At 40.3% G+C, this 20,074-nt stretch overlaps 1 protein-coding gene and 1 pseudogene across 1 annotated transcript in view; one reads left to right on the forward strand and one right to left on the reverse strand.

The window, feature by feature from the left end:
• EIF2B3 (eukaryotic translation initiation factor 2B subunit gamma) overlaps positions 1-20,074 on the reverse strand; it is a 116,884-nt gene that overhangs the window by 34,076 nt on the left and 62,734 nt on the right. The gene's annotated exons all lie outside the window — the stretch shown is intronic.
• On the forward strand, positions 299-1,555 carry LOC123832240 (annotated as a pseudogene).

A 20,074-nucleotide genomic window follows, 5' to 3' on the forward strand; every position in this document is an offset into this window, starting at 1 on the left:
CCTTGCTACTGGTAGCTAAAGGGGCTGGAGGCTGTCCAGGGCCAGTTGCCCTTGGCGATTCCCCACGGAGGAGATGGTACGCACACTGTAATCCCGGATGCTCGCACCTCCTACTGGATGGTGAAGAAGGTGTCGGTGTTCGAGCACGGGAAAGAGTGGCCTGTGCGAGGTTGTGAGGGGAGGTGACCAGAGCTGTATAGCAGAGGATTTGGAGACTACATCATGTTGCCTCCAGCACCAGCATTTCTCTGTCCTGTGACCAATGTGAGTCACAGGAACTTCTTAAGTAACAAAAGTAATGAGGCAGAGGCATGGAAAATATGACTTTTATATTGGTATGGCATTGGTTATAAGCTCCAGCATTATCATTGGAGGGAATTTCATTAAAAAAAAAAAAAAGGTCTTCCGCAACTTGCTAGAAAAGGCTCTATGAGAGCAGGTCAAGGTGGCCATGTGTATCTTAAGGAATGGTTGTGGTGGCTGGGCTTCTATCACAGGGCAGATGAGGTGGCCAATTTCGCACCAGCCACCCTAGTAGTGACTGATCGGAGCTCTTAGCACCCCAGTGAGTGCCATTCTTTCTTCACACTTTCTAAAAGAAAGACTTAATCTTCTTGGGAAACCTGAATGTTTGCTAAGTATTCTAGGCTCTATAGTTATGGTCACTCATGTTCCAAAAGAAGAGGAAATCAAGTCTTTACATGAAATGTCTCACAAGCTCAAGGATCCAGGTTTTGTGGTCATTGTGTCCCTGATACCGATTTTTGGGGTGAGACCGCAGCACGGACAGATGGACATTCCTGTGCACATAACAATCTGTTCTGTGATGGGACTGTTTTTGGTCTCCTGGTTAAGGGCCTGGGCTTTGCTATCAAAGAGTTGTTTGCTGGCAAGCCTGTGCTGCGACACCCTGTGGTCTGGACTCTACTGCTGAACCCCACAGTCTGTGTGAGCAAGCAAGTCAATTACCTGAACAGGGCCCTGAACATTTTTAGCATTTCCATCCTGGCTCCAGTCTACTCTGTACTCCCTACAACATCAGTTTTAACTTGTTCAGCTATTCTTTTGATGATGTCATTAGTACTTTGAGTGGCTTCTATACAATCATTGTGGAAATATTCTTGTTGCGTGCCCTAATTTATTTTTTAAAGATTTTATTTATTTATTTTTAGAGATGGGGAAAGGGAGGTAGAAAGAGAGGGAGAAAAACAATGCGTGAGAGGAACATCGATCAGTTGCCTCTCACACATACCAGGCCTAAAACCCAGGCATGTGCCTTGACTGGGAATCAAACCAGCAACTTTTCATTTCATGAGACAAAGCTCAACCAACTGGGCCATCTGGTCAGGGCTTGTTGCATGCCTTTAAAGATGCTAGCTTTAATCTACCAAGTTTTTCTCTGTTTTTTCGAAAAGACAAGAAAGCAATGAATGGGAGCAATCTTGCTAATATGTATGAAATTGTAAATAGTAATGAAGAAAGTTTAACCTCTGGAATTGAATAGCACACTGGTGAGAATATCTCCTGAAGAAATGGAAATCTGACAGCTTTTTAAGAAAGATGAAATTAGAAGATTAATCTAATTGTTGTTATAAAGTGAATTTGAGTATGAAAAAGCATTATTCTTGCTTTGGCTGGTGTGGCTTAGCTGGTTGGAGCATCCTTCCATAAACAGAAAGGCCGCAGGTTTGATTTCCAGTCAGGGCACAAGCCTAGGCTAAAGGTTTGATCACTGGTCAGAGCAAGTGCAAGAGGCAACCAATCAATGTTTCCCCCCACCTCCCTTCCCCTCTTCTCTTTAAAATCAATAAGCATGTTCTTGGGTAAGGATTCGAAAAAAAAGTCTACAGTTATACCCCTCCCTAGCCCACATCCCTTTAAAATTTTTTTAATCCTCACCTGAGTATATGTTTTTATTGATGAGGGACTGAGAAAGAGAGAGAGAGAGACAGAGAGACAGAGAGAGAGAGAGAGAGAGAGAGAGAGAGAGAGAGAGAGAGAGAGAGAGAGAGATATCAACTGGTTGCCTCCCATATGCGCTCTGACCAAGGATCAATCCTGCAACCTAGGGATGTGCTCTGACTGGGGATCAAATCTATAACTTTCTGGTGTACAGGATGATGCTCCAGCTAACCAACCCACCTGGCCGGGGTGTTCCATGTCCCCTTATAAAGTGACTTAGCAGCTCCTCCAGTCAAGAGGTAGAGTTTATTTTCCCACCCCATGAATCTGGGCTGTCCTTGAACTGCTGACCAAAAGAATGGGTAGGAACGATGCTGCTTCAGCCCCTTCTCCAATACACAAGATTAAAAGGTCTCACTCAGCTCTGCCCACAAAAAACTCTGTGCCGGAGTACATGGAATCCCAAGGTGATACTCGGGCTCCATTAATGTCCTTTTCCAACAAATGTACTGGGCTCTGACTATGTTAGACCATAGAGTTATAAAGACAAATAAAAGACAATCACTATCCTCATAGAACTTACAGTCCAGAGCAATCAAGGGTTATAGATGTTATCTAGAAATCTCTACAGTATATAGGTGAACACAAAGGAAGGAGGACCAACTCTCAAGCTTGCCTAGTGAGAAAAGGGTCAGAAAAGTCTCACAGAGAAGTGCTATATGAGCCAAGTCTTGACAGAAGAGCAGGTATTTAGCCAGGGAGAAAAGGGTAACTCTGGCTGGAGGTGCTAGGAATGGTGAAAGCAAAAGGACAGTGGTGTAAGCAGGGTGTAGGGGAAAGAAGCAGTAGAAAACCAAGTCGAAAATTCTGGAGAGTGCAGAAAAAACTGATGGAGCAAGCTACCAGGGGAGGCAGAGGAAAATGGGGTAAGAGACATAATAGGAGGACAGAAACTCACTCCTCTAAGGCAAGGGAAAAGGAACTGACGGAAGGCCTGAGTAAAGATAAAGTCACGGGTAAGGGTAGTATGCTAGGGGAAGGAGTAGCTCAGAGTTAGGGTTTTCTTGCAGGAGGAGGCAGGGTCGTTTTCTGAGAGAGGAAAGTGGTAATGGTTGAGAACAGCTGCAGAGAGAAGGTGGAAGGTGGGTCAGGCCAGGTGTAGGAAAGCAGAGTGGTCTGAAGCCTCAGCTAAGATTGGAACCATGAATTTATAGTGGTGTCAATTCATAACATTGCATAATATTTCTCAGGAAGTCTTTATTCTTTTTTAAAGATGTTATCTATCTATCTATCTATCTATCTATCTATCTATCTATCTATCTGTCTGTCTGTCTATTTAGAGAGATGGGGCGGGAGGGAGAAAAAGGGAGAGAAACATCGATGTGTGAGAGATACATCGGTCAGTTGCCTCATGCATGCCCCCAACTGGGGACGTGGCCTGCATCCCAGGCATGTGCCCTGACTGGGAATCTAAACGGTGACCTCTCAGTTTGCAGGCTGGCACTCGATCCACTGAGCCGCACCAGCCAGGGCTCTCATGAAGTCTTTAATAGAACAGATGTAGAAGTAGACAAGATAGATGTTAGAGTAATCCAAAATTGAAGTTTATGAGGGCAGATACAGCAAAAGGACAAAGGGTGAAGATAGGGAGGGAAATGTCTGAAGTAATATACCATAAGGTCTAGACTGGATAAAAAAAATTAAGTAGAAACAGACAGAGGAGGGGTAGGGAGGGAGGGAGGGTTGGTGAGGGACTGAAAGATATAATGGGACTGAAATGAAGGAAACACAATTCTTGGTAAAGATAGCAGATTAAACACAGGCATAAAGCCCTATTCCTTTTTTTTTTTTTTTATAGCTACTTACTTGCTTAATTCCCTATTCCTTTTGAAAGCTCATTAAAGTGACAGTAAAGGGTGTTGTTATTTTTAACAAGGCATAACCCCCAAGGACAAAGATGAGGAACAGAGAGGAGAGCAACAACATTTTGAAAGCTGGAAGTCAGAAGGATGATGTAACAGATTTAGCCCATTAAAGAAAGCTGAAATCTGAGCCAGTCAAAAGGAAAGCTGAGTGGCAACCTCACTTGTACAGCAGAAGCCCTGAAATGATCAGGAACTAGCTTAGGGAAAAGGTTTAAGGATGCTGACATGGGAGTTCATTTGCAAATAACCTATCCGTACGACTTTATAGGAGTGAGAGTCAAAAGTATAGGAAAGTAAGAATACGCTGGACAAGACTGGGAAAGGTTCTGAATCCTGACTCCTACAAGTCCCTCTGCACTCCTCCCCCGCAAAACTGCAGAATTAGAGAAGTACTTTAGCAATTCATGGCTGGTTTGCAGTAATGGGGATACTAATTTAGATAAATAGTATTTCAAGACTTTCCATACCATTGGGAAAATATTCAAGAGTGTAAACCCATTTTTCACCATCTCGTCATCCCAGAAATACAGATCTGGCCATGATCTTTGATGTCTGAGTCAAGTCCCTGTCTTCCCAAATATAAATGTCTAAACTTTCCGAGATGAACGTGTGAACATTTTATTCCATTTTAAAGATATCCTTTAAAAGCTTGCTCTGATTTTTCATTACTCTTCCAGTAAAACAAAACCAAAAAAAAAACCAAAAAAACCCCTTGACTAGTATTCAAAAGAAAACAACATAACATTGGAGAAAAGCTCCATGATTTTCTAATTAAATATTTGGCACAAATACCTTTTACTTATGAATTATTAAAAACAGATGTCTTTCAGAAATAAAATAGGAATTTTAGAGCTGGGGGGTTCTTTAAAGAACTAAGTCAACTTTAGTTGGGAAAACTGAGGTTCAGAGAAGCAAAGTGATTTGGTTAAAGTTGTATAACTGGTTTGTCTCAAGACTAAATTCTAAGTTCTCTGGACTTGAATTTCCAGTACTATCTTCTTTCTACCAGCAACATTCTTTTCTACTACATGTAATGCCTCTCCCAAGTCAGTAATGGATCAATTCAACATCTGGGGAAGCTTTTCTGCTTTCTCTAAATGCACGGAGGTAGTAAGAATCTGGGTCCCTTAGAGTCAAGTTGTAGCCATGCTTCCTGATGACTAGAGAGCTTGTGGGGGAGACTGCCTCTATACTGAACTGCAGGCTTAGCAGGACTCCTACTCCAACAAGGGTCTAACACTATCTTGCTTTCCAGGACAAAACATGCCTGGGGCGCAACAAAACAGAACATTATCTTGCAGTAAAGCAAACACTTCATCGTTTCTCAAGAAAGGGAGAAAAACGGATATAAATTCCATCATCATTGTCCTTTCCTCCTACAACCACTCTAAAAGTAAAATAACAACAACAACAACAACAACAAATCTTTAAAACAAGAGGTGCCTGACTCTCCCAGATGTATACACAAAGGCCTTTTTTCAAGAGAACTTTGGTGTTTGCCCAATAGGAGCTAAACCCCAAATTTGGGAATTCAGCTAAAAAGAGGACAGAAAGTATTGGATTCTCATATTCAAAAGTATTTAAAAATCCGAATCTTATTAGCCTTTACCTACCATCTCACCGAGGCCAGGGGGAGCACGATACCTCAGAAGGGTCATGGAATGTGGTGGAAGAACATTTTATTGCTCATTTATCCAGCCTGCTGCCCTAGTATAACTATACTTCAGAGATCCTGAATCACCGGCGTGTAGATTACAAATCAGAAAAACTGAGAGAAAATACCTGCCAACAACTAAAAATGCAACCCAGTCGTAGGAACTGGTAGAACTGGTCTTCATGGCCCCAGTGCTTACCCCAGGCCCTGAGCTCAACTGCTCCAAGGAAAAAATACACCTCCATCTGCTCTTCATTTTCACCTTACCTTGTTTATGTCCATCTTTTTTTCTCCCATCATGCCCAAGCCTTGCTCTTTTTGGCAGGCACTGGGATTAAGACATTTACTAACAGCTCACCGTATGGAGTCACTAGTTCCCAGGAAGGTTAAAAGAGAAAGCAGGAGACAGTCTCCACCTTCTAGTTCTTATGGAAACATGACTAATTTCTAAAAACTTACTGTCTAAGCCTGATGACTCTAATACAGAGCAAAGCATACACATCAGAGCTTGATAGATGCGTGAGTAAGGTCCCTTGTGCCGCATAATAGATAATCACAATTAGTTCTTTCTGTATTTCAAAGGACACAATCCCTTTACTCTTTGAAGTCTTGTGAATTTAACAACACTGTGATACTTTGCAGGTTTTATACTTTAAACCTATCTTGCTTACTGCTATTAGATTGCCTTTCCAGAATCCTGAGTTTGAACCATCATTTCCCTCCTCAAAAAGTCTTTAATAATTTCCTGGTATTCAAGGCTTTCTGTACCAACTTACTTCTCCATCCTTATCTGCTAGTGCTCCCTGAAACGAGCCTTCCTTTGGGGCCACACTGTTCCTGAACAAGTCTTGCACACTCTGTCTCCACACTTTGCTCACAGTGTTCTCCCCACATAGTATTCAGCTTCCCATGTCTCTCTCCATATCTGATCCAAATCCATCCTTCAAGTTTAAATTATTCTACTAATTTTCCTGACCATCTCAGTCCCTAGAGAGCGATACCTCCACTGAAGTTTGAGAACTGTTGGCCATAATTGTTCAGTATCCTGATATTTTGCTATTGTTTGTTAATCTTTTTATGCATACTGTTATCTTCCACCAAGGCTAATAAACTCTCTGATACAGTTTCCTGCATCAAGTATCCCCTTAAATACTACAGAGTGGTCTGATCAGAGGGGGAATTTGATAGACATTTGCCAGCTAAACAATGTGTTCCTGAAAAGTAGAAAGCGTGAACTAGTGAAAAAGGCCCAGCTCTGTCCCTAACTAGATACATGACATGGAACAAACCTCTCTTACTCGGCTTTCTGTATTATTATCTGAAGCATAAGGGACTGAACTAAATGACCTTCTAACTGTGGCATTCTATGATTCTAAAATATCTACAAATAAGAACATATTTTCAATACATTAAGGGATATTATTTAATTGCATCTTATGGGTAGCTCTCGTAAACTACAAATAAATCCTCTCCTTCCGAAAATTTGATTTCGATCAATGGATTTAGAAAAAAAGAAAAAAATCATAATAAAACCCTTACTTTTTCCTCCAAATTAATTCCAGATCCAGTCAGCTATATCCTGACTGCTGTAAGAAGCAAGCTGTGTTGACAAGGTCCCATCATAGCTGCTCTTTATGGGGTGGGGGCAGAGGGGAGAATTTCAGTGGGCTAGCAAACTACAGCCTGTCAGCTGGATGGCCCTGATGCCTTTTTTTGTAGATCAAGTTTTATTGGAACACAGCCACATTCATTTGTAATATATCTAAAGATGCTTTTGTGCTATAACAGCAGGGTTAAATAAATGCAGCAGAGGCAATATGGTCTGCAAAGTCTAAAATATTTACTATTTACCCTTTACGGAAAGAGTTTGCCAATCCTTGTCCTATACTCCAACATTCATCACAAAGAGCCAAAGCCCTAGATTACAGACCCTAAACCACACCTGGTCACTAGGTCACTTCCCAGTCATTCATTCAACAAATATTTACTGGGATTTCTCATTTCTAACTAAATCCTCATTCAATTTCTTCTTCTGTAAAATGGCATATAATAGTGTCTACTTCACAAGGTTATTGTAAAGATTATGATAAAGGCTTTAGCCTTTGATACAATGCCTGGCATAAAATTTGAAAAATGACAGCTGCCGTCAGCAGCATCAGCACCACCACCATCATCCTTTCCTGATGTCCTAGGAAAAGCAGGCTCCTCTGAGGGCCATGACCACCTGAGTGAAAGGAGAGAACCCTAACATCCCTGAGGCTTGACTTCATGGTAGGAAAGAGCTTTATTGTAACAGCACTCAGGATGGTGCTGTCACAGAACCATGTGAGTCAAGAACCATAAAAATATAGTCAACAACAGAACCATAAGAATACAGGGAATGCTCTATTGACATGAAATGGCAGTTGACCCCATAGTTCTCTGACACCAGAGATATCAAGAACTCAATATATTTTCCAGAATTTATCAGGAAGACAAATATGATTTGAATTTATAAATACCTCTCTTGAGAACTTAAGAGTTTGCTTGCAGCCCCAAACACAAAGCAACAACATGAAAAGACAAAATGACATTTCTGACCTGGAGGCTGGGGTATAGAGTGGTGTAGAAAGTGAAGGATCTTGAGATGCTTAGATTATGCTACATTATCTTGGTGGGCCCAATGTAAGAGAGACAAATAGTCAACTAAGTACTTTTTGTCATTTAATTCCCCAGAATCACCGGCCTTAAGTGCTCAGATGGTAACCACATCATTAAGCCTGACTGTAACACACAAATCTAGTGGGCTGCCATCTGAGTTCTTGAAGTTTTATTTGGTCCTGCAGGTGTGACTATGAAATTAGATAGGAGTTGCCTACACTAGTTGGAGCCCTCTCCTTCCCCGATGGATATGGCCTGCAGCTCTTAGAGAATGAGAATCAGCATTCAAGCAGAAGTTTCAGGTGCTGGATCCACTTGTATTACTACTTCCACTTACCCTTGGAGAGCTGGAAAATTGCTTTGCACTCTGATAAAACAAGTGGCTATCTCTTTATCAAATACATAGAGCAGCACTACTGGACTACAAATTCTGAGAAGTTGAACAGGAGTATTTAGTGCAATGGTTTTCAATCTTGGTACAACAGAATCGACCAAGAAGCTTTTTAAAAATGCCTGTACTATGCCAGATCAGACTTCTAGTCGATTTGGAGGTGTAGGTAAATGTGGCTCCCTTCCTCACACAACCACAGCACAATTAATTACAGCTCAGCTACAGAACAATTGTCACTCAAAACTGTCAGAAAATCAAGCTGTATGGAAGTCCAACAATGAGGGAATTAAAGAAACCACATTCATCCAGATGGGTAGGAAGGGCGGAGACATGGAACAGGCTGGTCCCAAACCCATGTGTGGTGGATATAAATCAGAGGGATATCTCGGGGGCAAGGACCCTAGCCCCACACCAGACCACCCAGCCTAGGGTTCCAGTGCCAGGCAGGTAAGTCCCCGTATCGTCTGGCTGTAAAAACCAGCAAGGTTGGGTTGGCAGAACAAACTGTGGGGTTCTCAGGCATCAACTCAGAATTACTCAAACTCACTCCTGTGGGGCTCCAGCACCAGGGCAGAACCTTGAAGGACACCAATGGCATATATGGAGGAACTGAAGTGTCCTGCATCAGGATGAGAGCCAGGGGGACAGCTTCCTCCCACACAGAACTGCAGACAGTGGGTGGCATTGTTCCTTTTTTGAGCCCTTCCCCACACAGAGCCACAGTGAAGCAGCACGATATCTTAGTCTCCATCAACTTGACTCACATGGTAAGCCCTGCCCTGATGATTACCTAAGGCTCCACCCCATCAAACTTATGGGCCCACCCAAACTGGGAACAGTGGCTTTTCCCGATGAATGGCTGGGCTAGGCACAGGCTTCAGACCTTCCTAAATTCACTCAAAAAGCAACAGCTGAGACTAGCCACCTATATCTCTTGTTGAGTGGCCCCAGGCCCGGCACTAGCAGCAGCCATCTGCAGATGGCTTTATAGCTTATGCCAGGGGGCTCCAGACAGAACACAGGTGGAGGCTGACGTTGGCCTGCACCACCCAGAAAACTCCAGGAATGGCAAACTGAGAGGACAGTTACAGACCACAGTGGAACACCATCACCCAACCACCTCTACAAACCATGGAGGGAGATGGTTGGTGCCCAGGGGTCACAGCCAGTCCTACCAGCTGACTGGACTGGGTAAATCCCTCCCATTGATCTGCTGGCAGCAATCAAGACTCAACTACAAGAGGAGGAGCTACTCAGCCCATATGGAGGGTGAACCTCAAGTGTCCAGCATGGGGGTAGGGGAGGCTGTGCCACTGGATCCTACAGGACACCTACTATATTAGACCATGCTACCAAGACAGGGAGTCAAAGCAGCTCTACCTAATACATAGAAACAAACACAGGGAGGTTGTCAAAACAAAGAGACAAAGAAATATGGCTCAAATGAAAGAAGAGAATAAAACTCCAGAAAAAGAACTAAACAAAATGGAGATAAGTAATCTATCAGATGTGGAGCTCAAAATACTGGTTATACTGGTTATAAGGGTGCTCAAGAAACTTACTATGTACATCAACACCATAAAAATGATCCAATCAGAAATGAAGGAGACACTAACTGAAATAAAAAACAATTTACAGGGAATCAACACTGGTGTGGATAAAGCTGAGAATCAAATCAATGATTTGGAACATTAGGAAGCAAAAGACATCCAATCAGTACAGCAAGAAGAAAAAAGAATCCAAAAATATCAAGGACAGTGTAAAGAGCCTCAGGAAAATTTCAAGCATACCAACCTTCACATCATAGGGGTGCTAGAAAGGGCAAGAAATTGGAAACTTGTTTTACTTTAAAGTATATTTTATTGATTATGTACTTACAGTTGCCCCATTTTTTTTCTCCTCTTTATTCCCCTCTGCCCTGTAACATCCCTTTCCTCCAGCATTCCCTGCCCCTTAGTTCATGTCCATGAGTAGTACATATAAGTTCTTTGGCTTCTCTATTTCCTGTACTATTCTTAACCTCCCCATCTATTATGGACCTAGCAATTAAGCTTCTTATTCCCTTTACCTTTTCCCTCATTCTCCCCTCTCCCCCTCCCCACTGATAACCCTCCATGTGATCTCTAGTTCTGTGATTCTGTTCCTGTTCTAGTTGTTTGCTTTGTTTTTGCTTTGTTTTGCTTTAGGTTCGGTTGTTGATAGTTGTGAGTTTGTTGCCATTTTACTGTTCATAGTTTTGATCTTTTCTTTTTTAAAAGTATATTTGATTGATTATGTTATTACAGTTGTCCCATTTTTTCCCTCCCCTTTATTCCCCTCTGCCCTGTACCCCCACTCCCACCAGCATTCTCCTGCTTAGTTCATGTCCATGGATCATACATATAAATTCTCTGGCTTCTCCATTCTCTATACTACTCTTAACCTCGCCCTGCCTATTTTGTACCTCCTATTCGTGCTTCTTATTTCCCATACCCTTTCTCCCATTCTCCCCTCTCCCCCTCCCCACTGATAACCCTCCATGTGATCTCCATTTCTGTGATCCTGTTCCTGTTCTAGTTGTTTGCTTAGTTTTGTTTTTTTTTTAGGTTCAGTTGTTGATAGTTGTGAGTTTGTTGTCATTTTACTGTTCATAATTTTGATATTTTTTTTCTTAGATAAGTCCCATTAACATTTCATATAATAAGGGCTTGGTGATGAAGAACTTCTTTAACTTGACCTTATCTGGGAAGCACTTTATCTACACTTCCATTCTAAATGATAGCTTTGCTAGATAAAGCAATCTTGGATGTAGGTCCTTGCCTTTCATGATTTCAGATACTTCTTTCCAGCCCCTTTTTGCCTGTAAGGTTTCTTTTGAGAAATCAGCTGATAGCCTTATGGGACCTCCTTCGTCCTTTTTCTCTTGCTGCTTTTAAGATTCTCCTCTTATCTTTAATCTTGGGTAATCTAATTATGATGTGCCTTGGTGTACTCCTCTTTGGATCCAACTTCTTTGGGGCTCTCTGAGTTTCCTAGACTTTTATATCTATTTCCTTTGCCAGATTGGGGAAGTTCTCCATTATTTTTCCAACTAAGTTTTCAATTTCTTGCTCTTCCTCTTCTCCTTCTGGCAGCCCCATGATTTGGATGGTGGAACATTTAAAGTTGTCTCAGAGGTTCCTAAGCCTCTCTTCATTTTTTTGAATTGTTTCTTCATTCTGTTCTGGTTGAATGTTTATTTCTTCCTTTTGTTCCAAATTGTTAATTTGAGTCCCAGGGGAACCTATTTGAACCTATTAGGGAACCTATATGTTCCCTAATTTGGTGACAGAAATAGACATGCAAGTCCAGGAAACACGGAGAGTCCCAAACAAGATGGACACAAAGAGGACCACACCAAGACACTGCATAATTAAAATGCTAAAGGTTAAAGATAAATAATCTTAAAACTAGCAAAAGTAGTTAGTTACCAACAGGGCAGCTTCCATAAGATGGTCAGCTGATTTCTCAAAAGTAACTTTGAAGGCTATAAGGGATTGGCAAGAAATATTCAAAGTCAAGCAAGGACCTACAACCTAGATTACTCTGTCCAGCAAAGCTATCATTTAGAATCAAAGGGCATATAAAGTGCTTCCCAGATAAGTTATAGCTAAAGGAGTTTATCATCACCAAACCATTATTATATGAAATGTTGAAGGGACTAATTTAAGAAAAAGAAGATCAAAACAATGAGCATTAAAATGGTAATAAATATATAACTATCAACAATTGAACCTAAAAACAAACTAAGCAAACAAGTAGAACAGAAACAGAATCATAGATATGGAGAACATTGGGATGGTGGCCAGTTGGGAGGGGGAAGGGGGAATGGAGGAAAAGGTGAGGGTATTAAGAAGTACACATTGGTAGTTACAGAATAGGCAGGGGGATGTTAAGAGCAAGTATATGAAACAGAGTTGCCAAAGAACTTACATGCATGACCCATGGACATGAACAAAGGGGGCAGGATCACTGGAAGGAGTGGGGATTGCTGGGTGGAAGGAAGCAAAGGGGGTAAAACTGGGACAACTGTAATAGCATAATTAATTTTAAAAACTTTAAAAAATGCCTGTACTATTATAGACCAATTAAATAAGAATCTCTAGGGATGGGGCTCAAGCATCAGAATTTTAAAAAAATACTCCCCAGTGTTGAAAACTATTGGCCTTGTGAGAAGCACAGGCAAGAAATCAATGCTTATATCAGGGAAGAGCTGGAAAGACTCTGACTGAATGGATATACATCTTTGGTACATGCTCAGTCAGGATTTGCAAGAGGCACAAGTGTTATTAGATGACATTCACAGTATTTATGCACACAGAGGCCAACGCAGCAGATGTGCTTCAGAAAAAGGAAATAATCTAATCATCCAGGCAGTTTATTTCATAATTGAAAGAATGATTCCTCCAAAGGTGAGAAGAGTTGCTTTACCAGGCAGTGGCAAATTAATTCCACTTCCCAGAATTAATTAACTGGTACTACTTCATAATAAGTGTTTGAGGGTTTTTTTTCCTTGTAATAAGAAAGATCACATTTGTTGTATGACTATTATGGTTTCTCTACTGCTGAATTCTTTATTTTGATCCTATTCTGCCTTCATAGTCAAGTCTCTTTTTTTCTCTTTCCTCAATTAGGTCTCAGATGCCATATTCTTGAGTCCTTCATGTTTGAGAATGTCTCCCCCGCCCCATATCTGAATGATGTCTTCATTATTTACAACATTCTTCAATGCTAGTTCCTGAGGACTCTGTGATATTGTTTCTATTAATGAATGCTGTAAAGGACTTTTCTTTCCATGTGATTAGCTTTTTGCCTCTGGATGCTTGAAAAATTCTTTTTTTTATCCCTAAAGTTTAATAAGTTAACTAGGAAGCATGTGGCCAGATTTTCTTAGAATATACTATACTCTTAAAATTTGCAGATTTTTACTTGATCCAGGAAATGTTATTGTATTATGTCTTTTTTTAATTCTAAAAATTAAATTGAAGTTATAATATGCACTAGTAAGTAGTTTCTCAAGGCTTACAATGAAAAATTTCAGTCCTCCATTCCCTCTTCTCCCTATTTTGTTACCCAGAAGCACCCACTTTCAATTCTTTTTTTTTTTTTTTAAGATTTTATTTAATTTCAGAGAGAGGAGAGGGAGGGAGAAAGGGAGGGAGAGAAACATCGATGTATGAGAGAAACAACGATTGGTTGCCTCTTGTTTGCCCCCAAAAGGAGACCTGGCCAGCAACCCAGGCATGTGCCCTAGAGGGAACTGAACCAGAGACCTTTCGGTTCACAGGCCAGCGCTCAGTCTACTGAACCACACTAGCCAGGGCTCAATTCTTTTAGCAGATCCATTTAGTATATATATTTCTAATACCATTCTTTTTTTTCTTTTTTTTTTTTAAATTTTAATTGTTGTTCAAGTACAGTTTTCTGTCTTTTAGTCCCATCCCAACCAACCCCCTCTAATACCATTCTTACAATGATATTTCTTCGGTTTACCACTTCAGATATAACCTGTTGATTTCCCACTATGGAAGATGAGGATTTGACTTTCTGTCATTACCAGCCTTGCCCTTACCATATACATCCATGCTTTGTAACTTCTACCTTCCCAGTATTATTGTTTCATTATTTTGGTTAGCTCAATAATCAAAGTTTAAGTTATTATGACTTTAGCTTTAGTTACTAGCTATTAACTATGAAAGAGGAAGTTTATCTCTTTTTTTCCCTCATGCCTCCAACACACTGACCTTCCCTTCCATCATACCAAAGTAATTATATCATAATTTTGGTTAGATTGATTACATTATTTTGTACATATAAACATTAGTAACAGCTGAGCCATTCAGTAACTAATGATTAGTTTCTTCCTGCATATTTTTGTTTTTGAATTGGCATTACTGTCTTCTCATTTCTTAGTTTTTAATAGATAATTATCAATAATTCACTCCTAAACCACCAAGTGCTTAAAACTCCTTTCAAAATATTGAGACACATCAAATATTTTTTCATTTTCATCAGAAAAAAAATGATCATCTTGAAGAAATTGTTCCCATAGCTTTGTGATCTATTCCAATTTTCTCTGGTTGCATATACGTATACTGGGTGCACAGGTGTTACCCTGGAACCTGCCTTCATCATCATCCTGAGGATTCTTTTCCCTATATCCTATGTCTTTCCCTTTCTTAGTTTATGCCAGAGTTTTGGTGTTATATACCCTCCTGGAGCTTTCTGAAACAGATGCATGGAAAGCAAATGTCTGAAAAGTTCTTAGCCTACTCTCATACTTGATTGATAGTTTGACTAGATATAGATTTAGGAATTTTGAAAGTGTTCCCCCCATTGTTTCATAGTTTCTAGTGTTACTATTAAGAAGTGCAAAGCTGCTTTGCCTAGTGTGGCTCAGTGGATTGGGTGCCAGCCTGTGAACCAAAGGGTTGCTGGTTCGAACCCAGTCAGGGCACATGCCTGGGTTGCGGACCAGGTCCCCAGTTGAGGGCATGTGAGAGGCAATCACACTGATGTTTCTCTCCCTCTCTTTCTCTTTCCCTTCCCCACTCTCTAAAAATAAATAAATACATTCTCAAAAATAAAAGTTCAAATCTATTTTAATTCCTTAATATATCATATTCCCCCCTGCCATCTAGAAGCTTATAGGATCTTCTTTTTGTTATGAAAGTTACATTTCAAAATGACAACCATGATATATTTCTTTTCATGGGTTTTGTTGGGTGCTGTTTCTTTCAGTCTAAAAACCCAGCTTCTTTCATTCTGAAAAAAAAATTTTTTTTCAGATGAATTGATTGGTATCTTCCCCCTTCATTTTCTCTGTTCTTTCTGGAACCTTCTGTTAGACCTCCTTGAGTGTTCCTTTAATTTTCTTATCATTTCTCTATTTTTCATCAATTTGTTGTTTTATTTTGCTTTATGAAAAAAATTTCAAAAAATTTCTTCCAACCTAAATGCATTTTAGTACCAGCATTTTCTTGCTCTTTAAATGCTTCTTTTAAAAGATAACACTCTGCTTTTGGGTTCATGAATGACATATTCTCTCATCTCTCAATGAGAGCAAGCGTTTTGCTGTGTTTTGTTCACTGCTGTATTCCTAACTCCTAAAATAGTGGAACTCAGCTGGCTCAAATATTAATAATAAATCTTTCTGAATGTTACTTATTTTGACATTTTCTTCTCTTTATATAATATGTTTCCCTTGAAGTTGATTAAAAAGTTTTTTTTAAAAGATTTTATTTATTTATTTTTAGAGAGGGAAGAGAGGAAGATAGAGAGAAACATCAATGTGCGGTTGCTGGAGGTTATGGCTTGCAACCCAGGCATGTACCCTGGCTGGGAATCGAACCTGGGACACTTTGGTTCCCAGCCCGAGCTCAATCCACTGAGCTACACCAGCCAGGGCTGATTAAAAAGTTTTTAGTGAGAGGAAGGAAGAGAGAGAGCAAGAGACAGAGAGAGAAACATCAATTGGCTGTCTCTTACATGTGCCCCCACTGGGGATCGAACCTGCAACCTTTTGTTGTACAGGATGATGCTCCAACTAACAGACACACTGGCAAGGGCCAAGTTGATTTTTTTTCCCCCTACTAATTTATTGTTGTTTTGTTTTTCCTGTTTATTTGTTCTGGCCTCTAGGTCTGGTAATTCTTGTGGGTTTTTTGGTCCAGGTGTAAGAGTGGCACAATGAATATCTGACTGGGAGCGGTGAACATGTGGTGGGCTTTTTCAACTTTGAAATTTAATGTTGAAATGTCTGTATCTTTAGGTCTTTCCTCTCAGACTGTTTGATACCACAGAGAATTGTCTTCTGTCCTTGCTTGACAAGCACAGTCCTGGCTGCTAGTACTGAGGAGCCATGTGGGAGAAGGACACCTAGGACCTCAGAACATAAGGTTGGATTAACCCTCATTTTTTTGCGCGGTACCTCCAACCTCATCTATGTCTGGGGTTCTAATCCAGAGATCCTCTATTTTACCCTTTTCTGAGATTAATCTCCAGTCTCTTGCTAGAGTTGTGGGGTTTGAAGGAGGAAACCTGAAGATCTACTTTTTGGACAAGCTTTCAAGTAACCCTACTTTTTGCCTCACTTCCAGATGTGCGTTGGTGCTGCCGAACCCTGACTCACACGAGTTTTATGGGGCACATCATGCTGCATCTCCGCTCCCCTCTCTGCTGGCTCAGCGTTCAGCTTTCTCAGGCACGTTCCATCGTCCTGTTTCCTTCTTCCAAACTTTGGTTACTGCTGTTTCCTTTTTCATCTCCTTCAGCCTTCTGGATTTATAGCTTTCTAAAGTCCCTTTCCCTGGCCAGATAGTTCAGTTGGTTAGAGTGTCATCCCAATACTCCAAGATTGCATACAAGAGTCAACCAGTGAATGCGTAAGTAAGTGGAACAACAATCGACGTTTCTCTTTCCCCTCTTTCTCTCTCTCTAAAATCAATAAAAAATTATAAACAAATAAATAAATTAAAAAATCCCTTTACTGTTGTTTTAGTGGGTTTCAGAAGTGATCAGATTTACTAGTTCTTCTATCTTTAAATTAAAATCCTTAAATTAAATTACTTTACCAAGACCTTTACTTTACCTTAAATTAAATTACTTTACCAATTACTTTACAAAGATGAATACATCTTTGGCCACAGGGTCAGTTCTCTATTTCAGAGACATTAATGATATTGAATTATCTTTATCTTTTATTTCAATTAGATTCTCTGTAACTTTGAATCATTTTGTTTTTCATCAAAATCAGTGACTATCTCAAACCTTTCCTTTATAATTTTTAGTGGTATCTATTATTCTGTTGTTATTTTAAAATTTATTTGTTAATTCTGTAATTAAGTTATTTGGCCTCTTCTATTTTTAGTTCTATATACTCTTATCTCATTTTGTTGTTTTATCATCTCATTATTGAAATTTTACTTATTAAATCCACATTTTAATGAATTATTTTACAGTTGTAGAGTTGCATAGTTGTAAAAAATTCTATTCATTGAGTTGTTTTTTTCAGGACAGGTTCTTTGCTTTTTAAAGAGCATTCCTCTTGCTTTCATTTTGTTTGCTCTGTGTTTGCACAGGGACATGCTGATTCTTTTGGTTCTGTTTGTGCTTGTTCCATTTGTTTTGATATAATATAGATGAACTCTTGTCTCTCATATTCCTGTGTCTGAGACCACCATCATATGAGTGCTGGTTATTTTGCATTATATGGACTTTTCTGTGGCTGCAGGGAATGATGTAAGTGGGAGAGATGGAAGGGACCTTGTCAACACATTGAAGGTACAGCAGAGCCTTCGTTAGAGGTTTATCCTTCCTGAGATTCTGTTATATGTTCTTATTCCATCCCACATAATTAAGGTTATATTCCATTCAGATGAAGGGATAAGTCTCCAGTGTTGTATTATTTCACCTATTCATTGTTTAGGTTTAGATCTTTTGTTTCTGTTACAGAGTCAGCCTAAAGTTCATTTTGCCTGCTTTATCATTTATTCCCCAGCAGCTTTCCCATTGCTTCTCAGTCAGAAGATAAAGGTCCAGTCTGTTTTTCTCCAGCTGTAGAGCTATTAGTGAGAATTTACAGGGTTTCAATAATACATTAGTATGGCTTCTGGGGAGTGGTGGTGGGGTGGAGTTGGGAACTTAGCTTTATTCCCTCCTGTTACTTACTATATATAATCTTGTTTCTTCTCTTGGTCACCAAGTTTTATGCTTTATTACATTTAATTATCCTACTTTGTTTGCTGCTGTTGAAATTTCTGTAAGTGTTTTTATAAATTTATTTTTCACACTTTATTTGGAACTAGTAGTTGAAAGTTCTGTGATGCAATCTGAAACAGCCATTTTAATCCAGAAGTGATATTATGGGTATGTTTTTCAAGAGTTGTTTATTTGTTTAGCAACAATAATAATAATGTCTACTATTTTTTGTCACTTACACTTATTTTTACAGATGAAATAACCAGGGCTCTAATATAGAACTGTAATCTACAGGGGTAGGTAATTGGGCCAGTTGAAGCTAGTTTAACTTCCTTTTCATTAAAATATATATTCTGAAGTGTGTCTTCTACCTCTGTTGTGCTGGATAGCAAAAATAAAAAGGTATTTTTCTGTCCCAACTTACTCCTCTCACATTCATTTCATCCAGGCTTTAACATTTATTAGGCATTCCTATCTATTTGCATCAGCCAGTAAAATGCTGAGTATGGCAGCTTCTGATTTAAAAAAGTCTACACTGGGCAACCACTCAGTAAATGCTGATTGGAGAAAACGTGACTGCACTGCCTGTCAAAAAAAAAAAAAAAAAAAAAAAAAGTCCTGGCTGGTGTGGCTCAGTGGATTGAGCACTGGCCTTCGAACCAAAGGGTAGCTGGTTCGATTCCCAGTCAGGGCACATGCCTGGGTTGCAGGCCAGGTCCCCAGTAGGGGGCACATGAGAGGCAACCACACATTGATGTTTCTCTCCCTCTCTCCTTCCCTTCCCCTCTGTCTAAAAAAAATAACATAAAATCTTTGAAAAATAGAAAATAAAAGTCTGGGTGAGGATGTGGAGAAATCGGAGCCCTTTTGTACTGTTGGTAGGAATGTAAAATGGTACAACTACTATGGGAAACAGTATGGAGTTTCCTCAAAAAATTACAAATAGAACGATCATATGATCCAACAATCCCACTCCTAGGAATATATCCAGAAGAACTCAAAGCAGGATCTCAAAGGGATATTTGCACACCATGTTCACAATACCAAGCGGTAGAAGTAACTCAAATGTCCATCAACAGATGAATGAATAAGGAAAATGTTGTACAGGGTTTCCAGTCAAGATGGTGGAGAAAGAACCTGGTTGGGTAGCAGTTGGTTAGAGCATTGTGCCGATACACCAAGGTTGTGGGTTTGATCCCCAATCAGGGCACATATAAGAGTCAACCAAAGAATGCATAGATAATTAAAAAAAAGATAATGTAGTAGGTAAATGCAGTACTTGCATCCTCCCATAACCACATCAAAGTAACAGCTAAACTACAAAACAACCATCATTGAGAACAGCCTGAAATCTAGCTGAACAGAAGTCCTGTAACTAAGGATACACGGAAGAATCCATGTTGAGACTAGCAGGAGAGACAGAGATGTGGAACAGGCTGGCCCCACACCCACACGTTGTGGTTAAAAACTGGGAGAGATATCTTGGCCGCAGAGGGCCCTGCTGAGGAGTGAGGAGTCCCAGCCCCACACCAGCACCCCAGGCCCAGAGTTCCTGTGGTGGGAAGACAAGCCCTCGCTGTGAAAACCAGTGATGATTGTGACTAAGTGAGACGGAGAGCTGCTGAAGCCCCCTGTGTTCCTCTTAAAGGGCCTGTGCACAGACATACTCAGACTCACTTGCTCTGAGCTCCAGTGCTGGAGTAGCTGCTCAAAAAGCACCAGGGACATAAAAGAGGCACTGAATTATCCGGCTTCAGGGCCAGGGCTGGAGAGGTGGCTTTCTCCCAGAAAGAAGTGCTGCCGATGGTGTAGGTAAATGCAGTACTTGCATCCTCCCTTTGCCAG

The sequence above is a fragment of the Phyllostomus hastatus genome, unplaced genomic scaffold, assembly GCF_019186645.2.
Source record: "Phyllostomus hastatus isolate PE091 unplaced genomic scaffold, TTU_PhHast_1.1 phas_scaffold_182, whole genome shotgun sequence".
Lineage (NCBI taxonomy): Eukaryota > Metazoa > Chordata > Mammalia > Chiroptera > Phyllostomidae > Phyllostomus > Phyllostomus hastatus.